Raw genomic sequence first — 19,563 nt, 5'->3', positions numbered from 1 at the left:
TAAATAAAAAAACTAGTTTGTTTAACTGAAAGTAAGGAGCGACATTAAAACTTAAAACGAACAGAAATTACTTTGTATATGAAAGGGGCTTCTTTCTCACCAACGCCCCGCTCTTTACGCTAAAGTTTGACTCTTTCTCTTCTTTTTAAAACTGCAAAAAAAATTTAGCGTAAAGAGTGGGGTGTTGGTGAGAAAGAAGCCCCTTTCATATACGAAGTAATTCCTGTTCGTTTTAAGTTTTAATGTCGCTCCTTACTTTCAGTTAAAAAAACTTGTTTTTTTATTTAATAATGTTTAAAGTACGAAGGACAGTGTAAATGAAAGCTGATTGTTTCAATTGGTTCAGAGGAAATTTTCACAACTATGGGCATCTTGAAAAATGAGGAAAAATCTGGGATTCAATTTTCAATGAAAAATACTTTCATATGCAGTTATAACTCTTTGATAATAGTGACCGCCGAATTTGAAAAAAGAAGAAGAAACATAGGTTGAGAAAAATCAGTTAAAAATAAAATGGTTCCAAACAGTTTAAGAAAGTGCTGCTTTCCTTTAAAAGCTGTCTTTAAGAGTTATCATTTTTTTAGTGTTTGGCGGAAAGTGTTGTCAAATCAGCTAATTGGTTTTGCTTATCTCTTTTCATTTTTCAGCGTGGCAACACCAACAAAAATATGATACTGTGTAAAATTTAATAGCTTCACAAAACCTAAAAATAGATCTTAAGAAATTCACGTCTTTCAAGTATAGATCTTGGATGGGTCCCACGAGAGATTTTATATATATATATATATATATATATATATATATATATATATATATATATATATATATATATATATATATATATATATATATATATATATATATATATATATATATATATATGTATTTGTATGAGATATAGTCTCTTATAAAATAATAATCTTTATTTTAAGGTTCTTGGAAACATTATATTGTAAACTATAACGCTTAAAATTTGTGACGCTTAAAAAATATAACTTTTAAAATTTGGCTTTTTGTCCTCTCATGGTGTAACTCAATATGTTTTCTTGTTTTACAGATAGTCCAATTCAATCTCAACTCAACGTCACTGTCAATCGTTCCACCGCTGTCGACACGAAGTTGTCTGATCGCCTAACAGAGTTGGACTTAATGAAGGAGGAAGCGAACAAACATTTAAAAGCCTTGAAGTCTCTATCAGCACCCTAGATAGGCTAGAAAAGCAAATGCCTAAAGATATGCACCTGCCACAAAGCAAAGATGAAGCCGACAAACTTTTCAAAATATAAATGTATTTATTAGATCATCCAATGCTTCGTTTCCCGAGAGTAGTTTTTTAGGCTGAAGTGCCCATAATAGTGAATAAGAAAATTTGCATTATTCTTCGGCTGTCTTAAATTGAATTTTTTTTTGAACATTAGAAACAGGAACTAAATTTCCCCTTACGTACATCTTAGACATTTATAATTCTAATAAGGGGGGGGGGGCATAATGCCAAAATTACCTCTCACTCAATTGGACTATCTGTCTTGTTTTTGTTCTACAGTTTGCCTAGATTTCATGCCCAGAACTATTCGGTTTTTTTTTTCAAAGTGGCTATAATAGCGATTGGAAAAATCCAAGATTTTATCACAGAAGGAAATTAACTCTATTTTTCTCGGTCTGTCTTAAACTGAAAAAGGAAACAGAATTACATGAAGTAATAGCACAGGGATGTACGCAAGGGAGCGCTCTTTGCCCCTCTACGGAATCCTGATTTTTTTTTATTGTCTAGTAATTTTCATTAAACTAATCCAAAAATCTTGTTTATGTCATTACCTCTTCTCGTTTTGAGTTTTGCTCGGTTATTATAGTAATTTCTTTTCGTTTTTAGTTTTATTTATTTATTAATGCTGATTTGTGGTAGTTGTACGCTTGGTAAATATTACACATAAGTTTTCCTTTGTTTAATCGGGGTATGGAAGGTGGTCTCAAAGCGTGGTCTTCTAGTTCTGCATGATAAAATTAATAGCAATAGAAAGCAACACTGGGTTGGCCACACAATTTCTAAATTGTGAGTAAAATACACATATTTTGCTAAAATTCACTTTATTCTATTATCAGAAGACATTTCGTATAGCATGGTGATGCAGAGATACATGTCCCATAAGTAGCAATGACGTTGTGTGAAATGTGAGTAATTTCAGTCATAATTCTTAGCACATTTGTGGCAGTTCTTTTTTGTCTGGTAAAAATAAACATTTAAAAAAGTGAAAATAGTGAGAAATGAGCATGGTATCAAACGGTTCATGGTAACAAACTGTAGTAAGGAGGACTCCCTTATTTTCAAAAAAGGGGGAAACAGCCCCTAAATGTCATTGAATCTTAATTAAAATCACAGCATCAGATTCAGCGTTTAGAGAACCTTGCTGTAGGAGTTCCAAGCTCCTATCTGCAAAAATGTAAATTTTGTATTTTTCGCCAGAAAAAAGATCACGGATGCGGGTTTATTTTTTTGTTTTGTTTTTGTTGTTTTTTTTTTCTGGGGCTATCGTATCGACTCAGTGATCTTAGAATGTCGCAACAGGGCTCATTCTAGCGGAAATTAAAAGTTATAGTGTCCTTTTTAAGTGACCGAAAGAATTGGAGGGTAACTAGGCCCCTTCCCACACTTATGGGTTTCCCAAAGTCACCAGATCAAAATTTTGAGATTGCCATTTTGTTTAGGATAGTTGAAAACTCAATAAATACGTATTTGAGGACGAGTTAATCCCCCACAGTCGCCGGGGAAGGGCTGCAAGTTATAAATTTTTTCCCATTGTTTACGTATAATATTGGTTATTGACGAAGTATACTGAACATTTTCTGGGGGTATTTTTCTAGTTGTGGGGGGGGGGGGGAGACGGTCTGGGGTTACATGAGAGGATTTTTTCTATTGATGAATTTATCATAGGGGAAGAAAATTTTCATGAAGGGGCGCTGGATTTTCCAGCATTCTTTAGAAAGACAATGAGAAATTAAATAAACAAAAAAGTAAGTAAGAAGTAAAGTTAAAACTAGGCCCCCTCCCACGCTCATTCTCTTCCCAAAGCCACCGGATCAAAGTTTTGAGACAGCCATTTTGTTCAGCAAAGTCGAAAAATTTAGTAACTATGTCTTTGAGGACGCATTAACCCCCACAGTTCCTGAGGGAACTTCGCCCATTGTTTACATATAGTATTGGTTATTTTGAAGTATACTGACGTTTTCAGGATGATTTTTTCTCTTTTCGCTAAAGATTTTACTGTTTTAAAAGAAGAGTTGTGACAAAGTCAAAATTTAGCGTAAAGAGTGATGCATTGAGGAGGGGCCAGCCCCTTTCATATACAGAATAATTTCTGTGTTTTAAGTTTATTGTCGCTTCTTACTTTCAGTTAAAAAAAAACTTTTTTATATTTAATTTTACATGGGGACGGTGCAGTGTTCATGCGCTCGTTTGTGAATTCAAAAGGCAAGCTTAGTTTCAATTTAATACTAGAAATACAAATTAAAACAATTAAATGATTCCTGGAGCAGATCCCCCTCTACCAAATTCCATGACCAAACTACAACCAATTTGACCTATTTAATTATAGAGCAAATATCATTATAAAAGTCCTAAGATCTATTTCTTTTCCATTGATTTCCTTTTCATTCTGGAAATTATATTCACTGTATATCTTACCTTCTTAATTTTCAATGATTCCAATTTCTGTCTTTTCTGCAGATGTATAGAATGTATTCATTTCCGCTTTTGACGTTTTTAAAACAAGAGGATCATCTTGAACAGATATATTTGAGGAAGTAAAAGCTCCTTAAATACTAGGGGAAAAAATTGACCTGAGTAAATGCGACAAAACATGATGGACAGAAGATTTTATCAATTTGCTATTAACTAGACCCCTAGTTTTACTTGATGGTAAGGTTTCACAAGCAGTTTATTTGGAAAAATAATAATGTGCAACATATTATGAAGTGTAATGAACCTTACGTTAAAAAAGAGTAGAGAATAACTAAAAAAAAAATTTCTGCTCAAAATAAAGAGCAAATTTGACACTTAAAATGAGCAACAGTTTTAAAGCTACTTAATAAATTATAGTTTTTTTCAAAATTATTCGAGGGGGACAACTTCCCACCTTAGCTCCACCCCATTCGATGATGCCACTACTCAGAGCAAAGACCTAGAAAAAGACTTGCGAGGCTATTGACAAATCTGAACAGGGTATGACGGAAAATATATCAGGAACATTATCAAGGAGAGGAATCTCTCTGGATAAACTAGCTTTCCAGTCTCATGATTATGCAAGTGCCACGTCTAGTCAATTTAAAGGGGCCCAGTAGAAAGTATCTGAACTTCTTTATTGATGTTTGCCTCACATTCCCTGCCAGGCACACAGATTAAACACTAATATGCAGCATTGTGCAATTCTTTTCTCGGTGGACTGCAAGGGCTGAAACCATACAAGCAGTAGTCAAGTTGTTTCAAGCCATCATTTCAGCCATTGACGAATTTAAACAGATAAAGAGCGCCAATGCGAAGACGAAGGAACGAGCTAGCTGCCTTCTGAAAAGGATTCTAAACTTAAGATTTTACTGCCTGCCTCATGTTTATGAAGAATATCATGTAAGATCAGGATAGCAACACAAATAATTGAAGAAAAGCAGATCAACATCAACAAGGTAATCAAGATGCTTGAAGCTGTAAAGATATTTTTCGAAAGAATATCGAAGAATGACATCTACGATTTAGTCGACAGTGTAGCATTGTTTGCCGGATGGATGGAAGTCGATTCAGAGACAGACTTCATCAGACATCATAATTGATGACTTGGATCATTTTGTTTTGACAGCCGAATTCAGTGTCAACTTGAGATCTCAATGCATCATTTCTGTTGACTGTATTTCAGAATCCTGCTGAAAAGATTGATTACAATGATGAAAGATAATCTCAGAGCTTGACTTATCAACTTTCAGCCATTTTGCTCCTTACTTAAGCCATCTTTTAATAAAGGGCTTTGGTTTCAGATATGTAATTAGCAACAATATTGCTCCCAAATACTGCTCTTTAAGTCGACCTTGAAGTTCTGTTCCAATTTTACCACAGCCCCATTTGCTTGAGAGACTTTGTAGGTTAAGTAAATCACCAGCAAATGTCAGCTTAAGCAATCCAATCGTCTTTGAAAAGTGGCCGCGACAACACCTATTCTAGTTGCTACTGCCAAAAGAATATGTAGTAAGCTAAGGTTTGTTAATAATTTGCTAAGAACTGACATGGTTCATTCACGACTAGATTCACTCGAGTTCACCGATGCCTCTGACTCTGATTGACTGAAAAAACAAGATTGTCCAGCACTACTCCACTTTGAACAAGAGGCGAATACAAGTTTAGCTGTTTTTAAGTACACATTTATGAATGAGGTATTCCGCTTTAGTTTCTGTTTTGTCTCCATAGATAAGTACAAATGATAAACGATTAATGTATGATAAATTTTCATGAGTCGTATAATATGATCTTGAAGTTGTTTAAATGAGGTGATCTCATCCCCCGGAGCCTGGGTGCTTCGAGCCACCCTTGCGTTCAGGAATTCTCTTCGGTCCAATGTATATTGTAGTTTATATTATCTTGCCTATAGAAAAAGGGCCTAAAAGTATGGGAAACTTATCAGACTAGTAGTTTGCACTAGTGCTAAATAAAAACTACAGGTGCCATCTTGCGTTAGGTTTTTTTTTATACTATAAACAGATGCAAAATACCGTTATAGATACTTCACAATGAAAAATATTGTATATTATCCATTTTATAGTTTACATATTCTTTACTTTTTAAGTCAATTGAAAAAAAAACAAAAAAACATTTGCCCTGTTGTGGGATAGAACAAATTTCGTTCTTCATACCCGGTAGGCAGGCCCTACTCTAAAATATAGGTGACCACCAACAGCACTAGAAACCAAGAAGTACCTGGATGACAAACGCAGGGTTGCTAACTGGATACTTTTTAAGTCAAAACGAGACATTCCCATGTGCCTAGACACAAAGAAAAAAAGTGACACATATTAGAAATTTGGAATACAAGATGGCAAAACAAACCAAATTTTGTAAATTTTAGACATAAAACGAAACATTTCCCAACTTACCATTTTGTAAAAAAAATGTCATTCTTCACTAAAGTTCTGATTTTTTTGGTATTTTATTTTTTAACATCCTGATTTCGTCAGGAATGTCGTAAGCAAGGAATTATCTCCAAAGTAAGGGATTTACATGTTTATATGAATTTCATGCTTATACACCTAAGTAATTTTACAGGAATGCTTATATGTTTTTATGGCACTTGGTATTAACCAAGTGACATATAGCAGTCTTCAATTCTGTCGGTCTGTCTGTCTGTCGGTCTATCTGTCTGTCGGTCTGTCTGTCTGTCGGTCCCGGTTTTGCTACTTGAGGCACTTCCAGGTAAGCTAGGACGATGAAATTTGGCAAGCGTATCAGAGACCAGACCAGATTAAATTAGAAATAGTCGTTTTCCCGATTTGACCATCTGGGGGGGAGTGGGGGCCCGGTTAATTCGCAAAAAATAGAAAAAATGAAGTATTTTTAACTTATCAGCGGGTCATTGGATCTTAATGAAATTTGATGTTTGGAATGATATTGTGGCTCAGAGCTCTTATTTTAAATCCCGACCGCATCTGATGACATTGGGGGAGTTGGAGGGGGAAAACCTAAAGCCCCGGTTTTGCTACTTTAGGCACTTCCAGGTAAGCTAGGACGATGAAATTTGGCAAGCGTATCAGGGACCGGACCAGATTAAATTAGAAATAGTCTTTTTCCCGATATGACCATCTAGGTGGGGGGGGGGGAGTGGGGGCTGGTTAATTCGGAAAAAATAAAAAAATGAAGTATTTTTAACTTATGAGCGGGTGATTGGATCTTAAAGAAATTTGATATTTGGAATGATATTGTGTCTCAGAGCTCTTTTTTTAAATCCCGACTGGGTGTGATGACATTGGGGGGAGTTGGAGGGGGGGGAACCTAAAATCTTGGAAAACACTTAGAGTGAGGGATCGGGATGAAACTTGATGGCAAAAATAAGCGGGAAAAATAAGTCCCAGATACATGATTGACATAATCGGAACTGATTTTCTCTCTTTGGGGTAGTTGGGGGGGGGGGGGAGTAATTCTTAAAAATTAGAAAAATGAGGTATTTTCAACTTACGAACGGGTGATCGGATCTCAATAAAATTTGATGTTTAGAAGGATATCGTGTCTTAGAGCTCTTATTTTAAATCCCGACCGGATCTGGTGATGGGGGCGGGGAGTTGGGAGGTGGAAACCTAAAACTTGGAAAACACTTAGAGTGGATGGATCGGGATGAAACTTGGTGGAAAAAAAACACGAGTCCTAGATACATGATTGACATAATCAGAACGGATCCGCTCTCTTTGGGGTAGTTGGGGGGGGGGGGGTTAATTCTGAAAAAATTGAAAAAATGAGGTATTTTTAACTTACGAACGGGTGACTGGATCTCCATGAAATTTGATTTATGGAAGGATATCGTGTCTCAAAGCTCTTATTTTAAATCCTGACCGGATCTGGTGACATTGGGGGAAGTTTTGGGTGGGGAAACCTAAAATGATGGGAAACGCTTAGATTGGAGGGATTGGGATGAAACTTGGTTGGAAAAATAAGCAGAAGTCTTGCATACGTGATTTACATAATTCGAACGGATCCGCTCAATTGCGGGGGGGAGGGGTAATTCTGAAAAATAAGAAAAATGACGTATTTTTAACTTACGAAGGAGTGATCGGATCTTTATGAAACTTCATATTTAGAAGGACCTCGTAACTCCGATATCTTATTTTAAATCTCAACCGGATCAAGCGTAATTGGGGGGGGGGCAGTTGGGGGGACCGGAAATCTTAGAAAATACTTAAAGCGGTGAGATCAGGATGAAACTGGATGGGAAGAATAGAATCCTGTCTAAGATACGTAGCTGACATAACTGGACCGGATCTGCTCTCTTTGGTGGAATTAGGGGGGGGGGGGTAATTTTGAAAATTGAGGTATTTGTAACTTACGAAAGGGTGACCAGATCTTAATGAAATTTGATATTTAGAATGATCTTGTGCTTTAAAGTTCTAATTTCAAATTCCGACCAGATCCTGTGACATTCGGGGGAGTTGGAACCGGAATTCTTGGAAAACATGAAAATTGGAGTATTTATATCTTACGAATAGATGATCGGATCGTAATGAAATTTGATATTTAGAATGATCTTGTGCTTTAAAGTTCTAATTTCAAATTCCGACCAGATCCTGTGACATTCGGGGGAGTTGGAACCGGAATTCTTGGAAAACATGAAAATTGGAGTATTTATATCTTACGAATAGATGATCGGATCGTAATGAAATTTGATTTTTAGAAGGAATTCATGTCTCAGAGCTCTTATTCCAAATCCCGACCAGATCTTTTGACATTGTGGGGATTTGGAGGGGGAATCTTGGAAAAACACTTGGAGTGTAGGAATCGGGATGAAGCTTGGTGGATAGAATAAACAAATGTCCTTGATACGTGATTGACAGAATCGTACTGGATTCGCTCTCTTTGGGGGAGTTGGGGGAAGGGGTTCAGTGATTTGGCGAGTTCGGTGCTTCTGGACGTGCTAGGGCGATGAAAATTGGTAGGCGTGTCAGGGAGCTGCACAATTTGACTTGATAAAGCCGTTTTCCCAGATTCGACCATCTGGGGGGGCAAAAGGGAGAGGAAAAGTTAGAAAAAATTAGGTATTTATAACTTACGAGTGGGTGATCGGATCTTAATGAATTTTGATATTCAGAAGGACTTTGTGACTCAGAGCTCTTATTTTAAATCTTGACCAGCATTAAGCCTCTTATTTTCCTTTTTAAATCAATCTATTGATTCATAGAATTTTGTTAGAGCTCATACCATATGATCTCTTGGCTCTTAGCTCTTCTCGCCTCGTCACAAGTGCCATATGAGCTCTTAGCTCTTGTTTTTTTCGTTTTCATCGCACTTGATGTGAACTGGCCGCTTTGAAAGAAGTTTGTTTGCAAGGCGTCTTTCGGTTATAACTGGCAAAAAACTAATCTCTAGTTTTAGAGATTTCAAGATTGAAATGTTTTAGTTAAAAATAATATATTTTAAAATGCTCAGGGGTCTTGAGAAAACCTGCAAAAATGAAAAAAAAAAAATCTGGATTAACAATGCAATACGAAAAGAATGCAAAGTTTATATACTCATTCAATTAGCTAAGGCTATGCTTGGCAGAAATGGGCTTCTTTCTTAAGATTAAAAAAAAAAACAAAAAAAAAAAAGTTTTTTTAACAGAAAGTAAGGAGCGACATTAAAACTTGAAACGAACAGAAATTACTTCGTATGTGAAAGGGGCTGCTTCCTCATCAAGGCCCCGCTCTTTATGCTAAAGTTTGACTCTTTCTCTTAACTCTACTTTTTAAAACAGTAAAAAACTTTCGGTTAGACAGGTTAGATCTTGTTTGACAGGTTTTTTTATGAAGAAGCCTGAATCAGTCTGCGCGTCAGAGTCTGGACTCTTTCCAATATGAATTCTGTGCTTGGGAATATCTTCTTTGACTTCATACATTTTGGATAGAAGTCTGAATGAGGAACGGTTTTATTTCATTATATGTGAGTTTCTGTTTTATTTTCTGCTTCCGAGTATTAAAATATGGAATAAACGCAGTTTTGGGTCATAGTCAACAGACTAATATTGGGGGTATGTTTAAATTAACGGACTCTCCTGGCTGCTTAGAAATGAACTTACCTCTATAATAAAAATTGGATCCTGAATCAAAATTTAACATTCATATGTGTCAGAAATTAACTTTAACCCCACCCCTATATATACCAACTCAGGGTATGTACCTGCACATTAAGGGGGATAGTGGTAACGTTCAAGCTTACCTCTATTGTCAGAATTGCATCCTGAATCTAGATTTAACATTCATTTACGCCACATCGGAAATAAACTTTACCCCTACCTTATATATACCAATTCAGGGTTTATTCCAATTCAGAGTATATATTGTATATTAGGGGTGCGGTTGGGGGTATCTTAAAAAATATATTAACCTACGAATGGAACTATTGAGAATGAAGGGTATTAGGAAAATTCGTGCTTCATAATGTGCCGAAAAATTTTAGTTATCACATTTGCAGGTGCTTCCACTGTACTTCAACCTAACTTGTTCCGTTCCAAGGGAATGGGGCAACTACGGCAGTTGCTCGGAGCAACGTGGCTTAGAATGCGTCGTGACGGGAGAATTGACCATTTTGATCTAATTTTTCACTTTAATTTGGCTTTACTTTTCTTATTTTTGAGTTGGGAAGGAAGGGGAGGGGGCTGTAATTAATTTTTCTCCAGGCACCTTCAATCTTAGGACTGGTTCTACCCCCTCTTTTTCCTAATGTGCATATATTTAGCGTAAATTATTGCTTGGGTCATTCCCTAGAGTATCTCAAACGATAAGAGTGGTTCTCAAACTTGTTTAGACACTACCCCTTTCTACCCAAAAAACATTTTAGGTAGGCCTACCTACACCTCAGTTACCACTACCAAGTAAACTAGCCTATAGCTATAATATATGAATATATGATATATATATAATATATGAGGCCCAATTGAAATTGCCAGTCCTAGAGGTAAAGGGTTGTTTATCTTTTTGTTAGCCGGCCACGTTCCCCCTAAAGGATTTTGCGCACCCCCCAAGGGGTGCGCTTACAACAGTTTGAGAACCACTGGCCTAGAGAACTAACTATAGAGAAGGGAACACGTTAAGAAAACAATTCTGGCTTCATAACAAGCATAATAATCATAGTTAACACATCTTCCATACACCCTCCCTGTACTTCGCCCCTGCCCTCTAATGTGTAAATATAGCCCAAATTACGTATTTAAATTTTATTTTTTTAGACCAAGGCTTTTCGGGTATTAGGAGTAGTTACAGAAACTTTGAAACGTGTTCAGTCGATTCAAAATTGAAAGGCTTTTTTGATAGGCGAAAGTGATAGGAGCGCAACCAGCCCCCCTCCCTACCACGCCAATCAATGCCCCAAACATCCAACCAAAATTTTGAGATAGCTATTTTGTTCAGCTTTGTTGAAAAGTCCATCAACTATATCTTTTTGGATGACACCTCCCCCCCTACAGCCCTCAAGATCAGAGCTTTAATATTTTTCCCCGGGGGCACATGACTTTATAGTATGTTAAAATAAAACTTCGTAAAGTAAAACTTTGGGTCGTATCAACTTCGGAGGGGGCTCGCTGGATTGGAAATCAGACATTTTAGCTCTTTTTTAAGAGTCAAAGTGATCGGAGACCAGCTAATCCCTCCTCTCCTCGCCTTATTTTTTCGAAATGAATCCGATAGAATTTTTGAAATAGCCATTTATTCAAAAAATTGTCCAAAGATCACATTGCAAGGCCTCTAGGGTTGACGCAACCCCTCAGAGTCTGGGGGGAAAGGGTTGAAAGCTATACCCCAGGGGCATATAAGGTATTTATGGAAGGGATGGTCGTGTGAACCCTAAGTGGAGGCTCATTGAATTGCAAATGTATAGGTCTAGCTACCTTTTAAGATACAAAACTGGTGGAGGGCAACTAACCGGTTAAATATTTTGTTGAAACTATTAGGACATGCAACTCTTAGTTAAACTCAGGACATGAAACTTAAGGCTACAGCTATGCTAATGCCACAACTAATGTAATTAGTGCTACTCCTACTACTGTTTTAGTGTTAGAATATTTGAAACTAAATGAAAAGGTAATAGTTTCAATATGGTTGTGGAAAAGGTAGATCTGGAACGCCAGGAGCGTTAAGTCGAAACTCTTAGGGCTACTGCTACAACTACAATCATTAGATGGACTAATAGAGTATAAAGTAAAAACTTTCGAGAAATTTTAGTATGAATTAAAACTAAATGAAAAGGCACAATGTAACTGTTGGTTTTCAAAGTGATAAAGCGCATATTTCGACTAGTACCATGACTAAACCGTCCTTAGCGCTCGAAAAAGGAAAGAAAAACCAAAAAAACTAAAGTGAAATGCCAGGAATAATAACCAAGTCAAAGCAGTGAAAAGATCATTCAGAAATTAGATCATGCAAACAGTCTTTTGCTAGCGATTGATGCAGTCTGTCTAATGACTGGATTTAGTTTCTTATTAGTTATAGCAACCACGTCAATGTTGAGAGAGTGTGAAGTTAGAAAATGATTGTTGCTTCGTGGAATTAAGAATAATTGTAGCTATTCCCTTTTTTCATGCAGACCCGGTGTACTTTACCCCCTCTCCCCTAATGTACAAAAACAAAGCCCAAATTATATAAGTCAAATGCATTCTGTCACCTGTCACTTGTTTTCCGGTTCTTGTTTCGTCACAGTGATTCAATTTACAGGAACACAGGTTGAATTAAGAGATCCCTATTGGGAGAATAGCTTGGAAATATGTAATTTACGCTATATATTTCCAGATAAGAAGGGGACTGGGGGTAAAGTATAGCGGGTGTGCATGCAAAATGTGTTTGCTATAATTATACTTTATTCTGTTTTCTAAGTTCACTTCATGAGTGTTGTCGTTATAATTAACTTCTTGGGTGTGGTCGCTATAATTATCAACTACCCAGATTTGTTCTATACCGGTGAGTTTGCATTGTTTTCAAATTGTATAATTTTTTCCAGCAGAAAGTAAGGAGTGACATTAAAACTTAAAAGGGACATGAATTATTGCTTATCAGACAAAAAGAGTACTATATGTTACTCATCCCTCGATCTTTACGCTGAATTTTGAAGTTTTGTCCCAATTCTTTATAATCTACTCCTTAATCAAAAAAGGTGCTGAATTGCAATAAGAAAATTCGAAAAAAAGAAAAAATTTAGTGTCTGAAATAACTTTTATACTCAATTTTGACCTTTCTAATATCCTGCTGTAGAATCCTCATCTCAGTGTAAAATTTGTCTGAGAAATTCCCTTGAAAACTTTGCTTTCCAAATTTTTTTCTGTGGAATATCCTTCCCCCCTTGCCAAAAACAAATTTTTAAGGACTTTGGGGTGTCTTCTCATTCCCGGAGACATAGCTATTGGGTATTTCTGTAATGCTAAATCAAATAACTTCCAAATTTTTTATCAGATGATTTTTGGGGGAAAAGGAGCTTGGGCGGAGGCTAGTCTCCCGCCAATCTCTTTGGTCACTAAAAACAGGCCATAGAACTTCTGATGTTTGTTCGAACAAGCCTTATTCTGACGTTCCAGGACCATTGGCTTTATACGATCATCCCTGGGGAAAATTCAAATCTGATCTGTAATCTTTTTTCTGGCAAACAACACAAAATTTTCTTTGTAGATATGACCTAGAACCTTTTTTAAGAATGTTCTCTGACATGCTGAATCTAATGGTGTAATGTTTATTAAGATCATTTGAACTTTTTTCATTTTTCTCAGAGTTGCGGCCTTTTTATGGGCAACAATAAAGTTAACAAATTTTTGGTTATTTGGATTCAGCATAGAAGCCAATTCTTTGGTTCTATGAATTTTTATAAAAATTTCCTTTTATACAGCTTCGATTACTTTTGGGTCGAGTCGTTCTTTTCTCACAGTTCGTACCACGAACTGTTTGATAAAGAAGAATGCTATTTTATTCTTGTTGCATTAAGTTATTAAGCATAGGGTTGGTAAAAAATATCTTATTATCTCTTTTATTCCTCAGTGTTCATATATTTATCTTTAAATTTCAGTTGCCTCCCTGAAAGGTTGTTTTTAGCCATTTATCGTGGTAATTGAAGTTGGTTTGTCAATCAAATTTTAATGATTTAGGTATGTGAAGGCATGGAAAGCCAAAGCAGTCAAGATCTTAACTTTTATTTTTAGACGTTAGAGAATTATTGGTGCTTTCCTGTTAGCCCAATAACTTTCAGGAAGTTTGCTCTGTTTGTCGTAAAACAGTGGAAATCTAATTTGAATGAATATCTTGACCCCATATCCCAGGGTCGTCCTCAGAAAATCATAAACATGTAAAAGAAGAAAAACTTACAATAACAAACGACCAATAAATCTAAAATGGAAATTTTTTCAAACAGTCCCAGCATCCTTACTTCAGCGAAGTTCAACCAGGACTCAACCTAAAAATAAACTGCGTGATAGGGGAGAAAGGACATGAATAGACATGAAATGAGGCACTTGGTATCTACCAAGTGACATATAGCGATCGTAATTTCTGTCGTTCTGACGGTCCTGGTTCTGCTAGACTTCCAGATAAGCTATAACGATGAAGTTTGGCAGGCGTATCAGGGCCCAGACCAGATGAAATTAGAAATTTTCGTCTCCTCGATTCGACCATCTGGGGGGGGGCTGTTAATTTGAAAAAATTAGAAAAATGAGGTATCTTTATGGCACTTTACCAAGTGAGATATAGCAATCGCAAATTCTGTCGGTCGGCCTGTCTGTCGGTCTGTCCCGGTTTTGCTAGTTTAGGCACTTCCAGGTAAGCTAGGACGATGAAATTTTGCAGACGTATCAGGAACCAGACCAGATTAAATAAAGAATATTTCGTTTTCTCGATTCGATCATCTGGGGTGGGGGGGGGGGGGAGAGTGGGGTCGGTAAATCAGAAAAATTAGAAAAAGAGAGGTGTTTTTAACTTAAGAACGGGAGATTAGATCTTAATGAAATTTGATATTTGGAAGTATATCGTGTCTCAGAGCTCTTATTTTAAATCCCGACTGGATCCGATGACATTTGGGGGAGTTGGGAGGGCGGAACCTAAAATCTAGGAAAACGCTTAGAGTGGATTTATCGGGATGAAACTTGGTGGGAAAATTAAGCGCAAGTTTTAGATACAAGATTGACATAACTGCAACAGATCAGCTCTCTTAGGGGAGTTGAGAGGGGGGACGGGTAATTCTAAGAAATTGGAAAAATGATGTATTTTTAAGTTACGAAGGAGTGATCGGATCTTGATGAAATTAGATTTTTGGAAGAATGTCGTGTGTCAGAGCTCTTATTTTAAATCCCGACCGGATCCAGTGACAATGAGGGATTCGGGGGGGAGGCCCAAAATCTTGGAAAACGCTCAGAGTAGAGGGATCGGGATGAAAGTTGGTGGGAAAAATAAGCACAAATCCTAGATAAGTGATTGACGTAACTGGAACGGATCCACTCTCTTTGGGGGAGCTTCGGGGGGGGGGGGGGGACTAATTCCGAAAAACTAGAAAAAATGAGGTATTTTTAACTTACAAATGAGAGATTGGATCCTAATGAAATTTCATGTTTAGAAGCACCTCGTAACTCAGATATTTCGTTTTAATTTCCGACTGGATCCAGCGTCATTGGGGGGGGGAGCGGGAGGGGGAGGTGGAACCAAAAATCTTGGAAAACGCTTATAGCTGAGAGATCAGGATGAAACTTGGTGGGAAGAATAATCAAAAGTCCAAGATACGTGACTGATATAACCCAACCTGATGCACCCTCTTTGGTAGAGTTGGAGGGGGGGGTAATTCGGAAAAATTAGAAAAAATAAGATATTTGTAACTTACGAACGGGTGATCATATCTTAATGAAATTTGGTATTTACAAGGATCTTGTGATTTAGAACTCTTGTTTTAAATCCCGTTCAGATCTGGTGATATTGGGGGGGGGTTGGAGGGGTTTGCCGGAATTCTCGGAAAACGTTAAAATCGAGGTATTGTACGAATGGGTGATTGGATCTTAATGGAACTTGATATATAGAAGACTCTTAATTCGAATCGTTTCCGGGAACATGGAGGGTTGGGGGGGGGGGAAGAGTCATTGGACTGGATCCAGTGTCATTGGGGGGAGGTGGAACCGGAAATCTTGGAAAACGCTTAGAGTGGAGAGATCAAGATGAAACTTAGTGGCAAGAATCAGCACAAGTCCTAGATATGTGATTGACATAACCAGACTGAATCTGCTCTCTTTGGGGGAATTGGAGGGGATGTTAATTCGGAAAAATTAGAAAAATTGAGGTATTTTAAAGTTAAGAACGGGTGACCGGAACTTAATGAAATTCGATATTTATACGGAACTCATGTCTTAAGGCTCTTATTTTAAATCTCGTAAATCTCGACCCGATCTGCTAACATTGAAGGAGATGGAGGGGGAAACTGGAAATATTGGAAAACGCTTAGAACGGAGAGATAGGGATGAAAGTTGGTGGATAGAATAAGTAAATGTTGACACGTGATTGACATAACCCGACTTGATCTGCTCTCTTTGAGGGAGTTTGAGGGAGGGGTCCGGTGCTCTGGCGAGTTCGGAGCTTCTGGACGGGCTAGGACGGTGGAAATTGGTAGGCATGTTAGGTACATGCACAGATTGACTTGATTAAGTTGTTTTCGCCGATTCGACCATCTGGGGGGCTGAAGGGAGAGTAAAAATTTGAAAAAACGAGTTATTTTTAACTTACGAGTGGGTGATCGGATCTTAATGAATTTTGATATTAAGAAGAACCTCGTGTCTCAGAGCTCTTATTTTAAATCCCAACCGGCATTAAGCATCTAAATTTCCTTTTAAATTAATCTATTGATTCTTAGAATTTTGCTAGAGCTTATGCCATATGAGCTCTTGGCTCTTCCGACCTCGTCACAAGTGCCATAAGAGCTCTTAGCTCTTGTTCCCGAAAGATTCTTCTTCGATTTGAATGACCGCACACTAATTGCCTTAATTTTTTCTTTCTTCTTCTGATTTGAACCTGTTACACAATCATTTGAGTGACTGCGCATAATTGCCTTCGGTTTTTCTTTTTTCTTTGGTTTTGATGACTGCAAAGTAATTTTTTTAACTTTTTTCGTTCTTCTTTGATTTGAATAATTGCACAGTGTTGGTCCTAAGTTTGTTTTTTCTTTGATTCGACTGATTGCACAGTAATTTGAATAACTGCAGAGTAATTGCCTTTATTTTTGTCTTTCTTCTTTGATTTGAACTACTGCACAGTCATTTGAATGACTGTAAAATGATTACTTAGAATTTTTCGTTCATCTTTGATGTAAATGATTACACAGTGATTGGCCTAAGTTTTTTTCTTTTTTCTTTCTTCTTTGATTCGAATGACTGCACAGTAATTTTAATGGCTGTTAAATGATTACTTAGAATTTTTCGATCATCTTTCATGTGAATGACTGCACAGTAATTGCTCTAAGTTTGTTTTTCTTTCTTCTTTGATTTGAATGACTGCACAGTTATTTGAATGACTGCACAGTTATTTGAATGACTACACAGTCATTTGAATGACTGTACAATTATTGCTTAGGTTTTGCTTTCTTTTTCCACTTGAATGACTGCACAACAATTGCCTTAAGTGTTTTCTTACTAAACCACTTTCTTTTTTGTACAACAGCAGCTGAAACCTAGTAAAGATTGTACCTTGGCTCATATAAGTACATTTCTAAAAGGTGGATTTTTGAAGAAACCGTTAAGTGATAAATATTTCCTATGTTGTGCTATTATAGAATTCGAAATTTGCATGTAAATTCGAATGAAGCTTTCTTTCTTCAAGCTACATAAAATATATCTAAAGATTAGGAGATGCTACAATCGGATATTGCAGAGGAAAAAGGTTGCCAGGATTTGGCTTAACTCCTCTCTGGGCTATAAGAGATATTATTCTACTAATTTATATTTACTAAAAATAATAATGTATTCAAAAATAAACAACTGTCAATAACAATATAAACAATATTAGTCTTCTTGCCTCACTTTTCACCCTCTTGATTACAAGAAATTGTATTGTTAAGAAGTCTTTTTTTTTCTTTAAATTAATATACAATAATGTTGATCCACGTCTGTCCCTCCATCTTCACAATGTACATGATATAAAGCAAATTTTGGTTATTTATTTTTCTTAAGTATGTAAATAGTAGTAAAATAATATAGTAAATAAAACAAATAAATACAAATGAGGAGTTTTTTTTAGAATCTGTAGGAAGACACATGTCTTAACAACCTCAGCTGAACTCGCTAAAGAATCAAATTTTTGAACTAGTTTGAAGAAAGCCCGAAACTTCTGGTGTGCCTGACTTGAAAGAGAATATAGATGACATTAGTAGTCGATGGAAGGATCTGATGGATAAGATGAAGATTCACGCTGATCTCCTAGAAAAATCAAATTAGTTCCAAGAACTGTGCGATCACCTCAACAGTTGGCTTTCAGCCAAAGACAAGATAATGGGTGTCCTTTGCCCGGTTGCTTCAGACCCCCTTCTGTCCATAATCAGCTTCAACAAGTTCAAGTTCTCTATGATGAATTTAAAGAACAGGAAGAGAAATATCTCAAACCTTGATAACCTAGTTTATATACTTATGGAATCTACCAATCGAAACAGTTCTGAAGCTAGAAAAATTCATGATCCAGTTAATGGAATCAATTCGAAGTGGACAGATCTGATGGGTCGACTAGAGGATCGTCATAAGCTACTCAATGCTGCTAGTTTTTAGTCCGTTTTTAGTCCGTGAATAAAACAAAAAGACAAAGCAGATTTTTTTGAATATATGTACTGCTGAATACCAGAGAATTTTGTCGCTCGAGTAAAGATCTCGAAAGACGGTTTGGGCCCAGAACGATCCATATTTTTGTCCAATATGTGGCAAATTTTAAGATCTTGAGTATAGAATAGGACAGTACTACTTGTCTCTTGTCGTATATTTGGGGGCCTGTTCCCCTAATTCAATATTTGTTTTTTTGGTGGCATTAGGTTTAGGCTTATTTGAGAAAATGCTTTTAATTTGTATTATTAATTAACAACGGTTATTAAGGTAAAGCTTCAAGCTACTCAATTCAAAGCTATGAAAGAGGCTTTTCCTTCTCAACGCCCCGCTCTTTACGCTAAAGTTTGACTCTTTCTCTTAACTCTACATTTTAAAACAGTAAAAAACTTTAGCGTAAAGAGCGGGGCATTGAGAAGGAAAAGCCTCTTTCATATACGGAGTAATTTCTCTTCGTTTTAAGTTTTAAAGTCGCTCCTTACTTTCATTAAAAAAATTATTTTTTATTTATTTAATGTCTGAACGTTTTTGAATCAATGCATGTTTTGATTTTGGCTCTCCGCAGAGGAATAACCAAAGCGAAATTTGTATATTTAATTTTTTTGGCTAAATTGCTTTCTCATAATTTTGATGGAATGATTTTAAGAAAAAAAGAACGGGGGAAGAAGCCTAGTTGCCCTCCGATTTTCGGTTAATAAAAAAGGCAACTAGAACTTTATAATTTTTTACGAATCTTTTTATAAGGAAAAGATATACTTAACTTATAAATTAGCTTACGTAAAGAACTTTTGTATTCTTATGTTTTTATTACATATATGAGGGGGTTCGCCCCCTCGTCAGTACCTCGCTCTTTACACTAAAGCTTAAATTTTGTCCCAGTTCATTAAGAATGACCCCTGAATCACAAAAGCCGCAGAATAAATAGTTGAAATTACTAAAAATATTTAGCGTAAAGAGTAAGGTATTAGGAGGAGGTGAGCCCCTCATATGGGTAATAATTTATGTTCGTTTTGATTTTTAATGCTGCTGCTTACTTCCAGCTGAA

At 36.5% G+C, this 19,563-nt stretch overlaps 1 protein-coding gene across 2 annotated transcripts in view; it reads left to right on the top strand.

The window, feature by feature from the left end:
- LOC136028371 (microtubule-actin cross-linking factor 1-like) overlaps window positions 1–18,843 on the top strand; it is a 150,957-nt gene extending 132,114 nt beyond the window's left edge. Inside the window, exons 9-11 of one of the 2 annotated variants that reach the window (XR_010617817.1) lie at window positions 1,058–1,288; window positions 9,526–9,655; window positions 17,950–18,843. The gene's annotated coding sequence lies outside the window, so the exon portion shown is untranslated. Of the gene's footprint in view, window positions 1–1,057; window positions 1,289–5,284; window positions 5,719–9,525; window positions 9,656–17,949 lie in introns of those variants that run through there. The other variant, XR_010617818.1, reaches the window with a different exon arrangement.
- Window positions 18,844–19,563: the final 720 nt, after the last annotated feature.

The sequence above is a fragment of the Artemia franciscana genome, chromosome 6, assembly GCF_032884065.1.
Source record: "Artemia franciscana chromosome 6, ASM3288406v1, whole genome shotgun sequence".
NCBI classification, from domain to species: Eukaryota; Metazoa; Arthropoda; class Branchiopoda; order Anostraca; family Artemiidae; genus Artemia; species Artemia franciscana.
The sequence above is the reverse complement of the archived record's forward strand: the minus strand, read 5'-3'. Positions and strand labels throughout refer to the sequence as shown.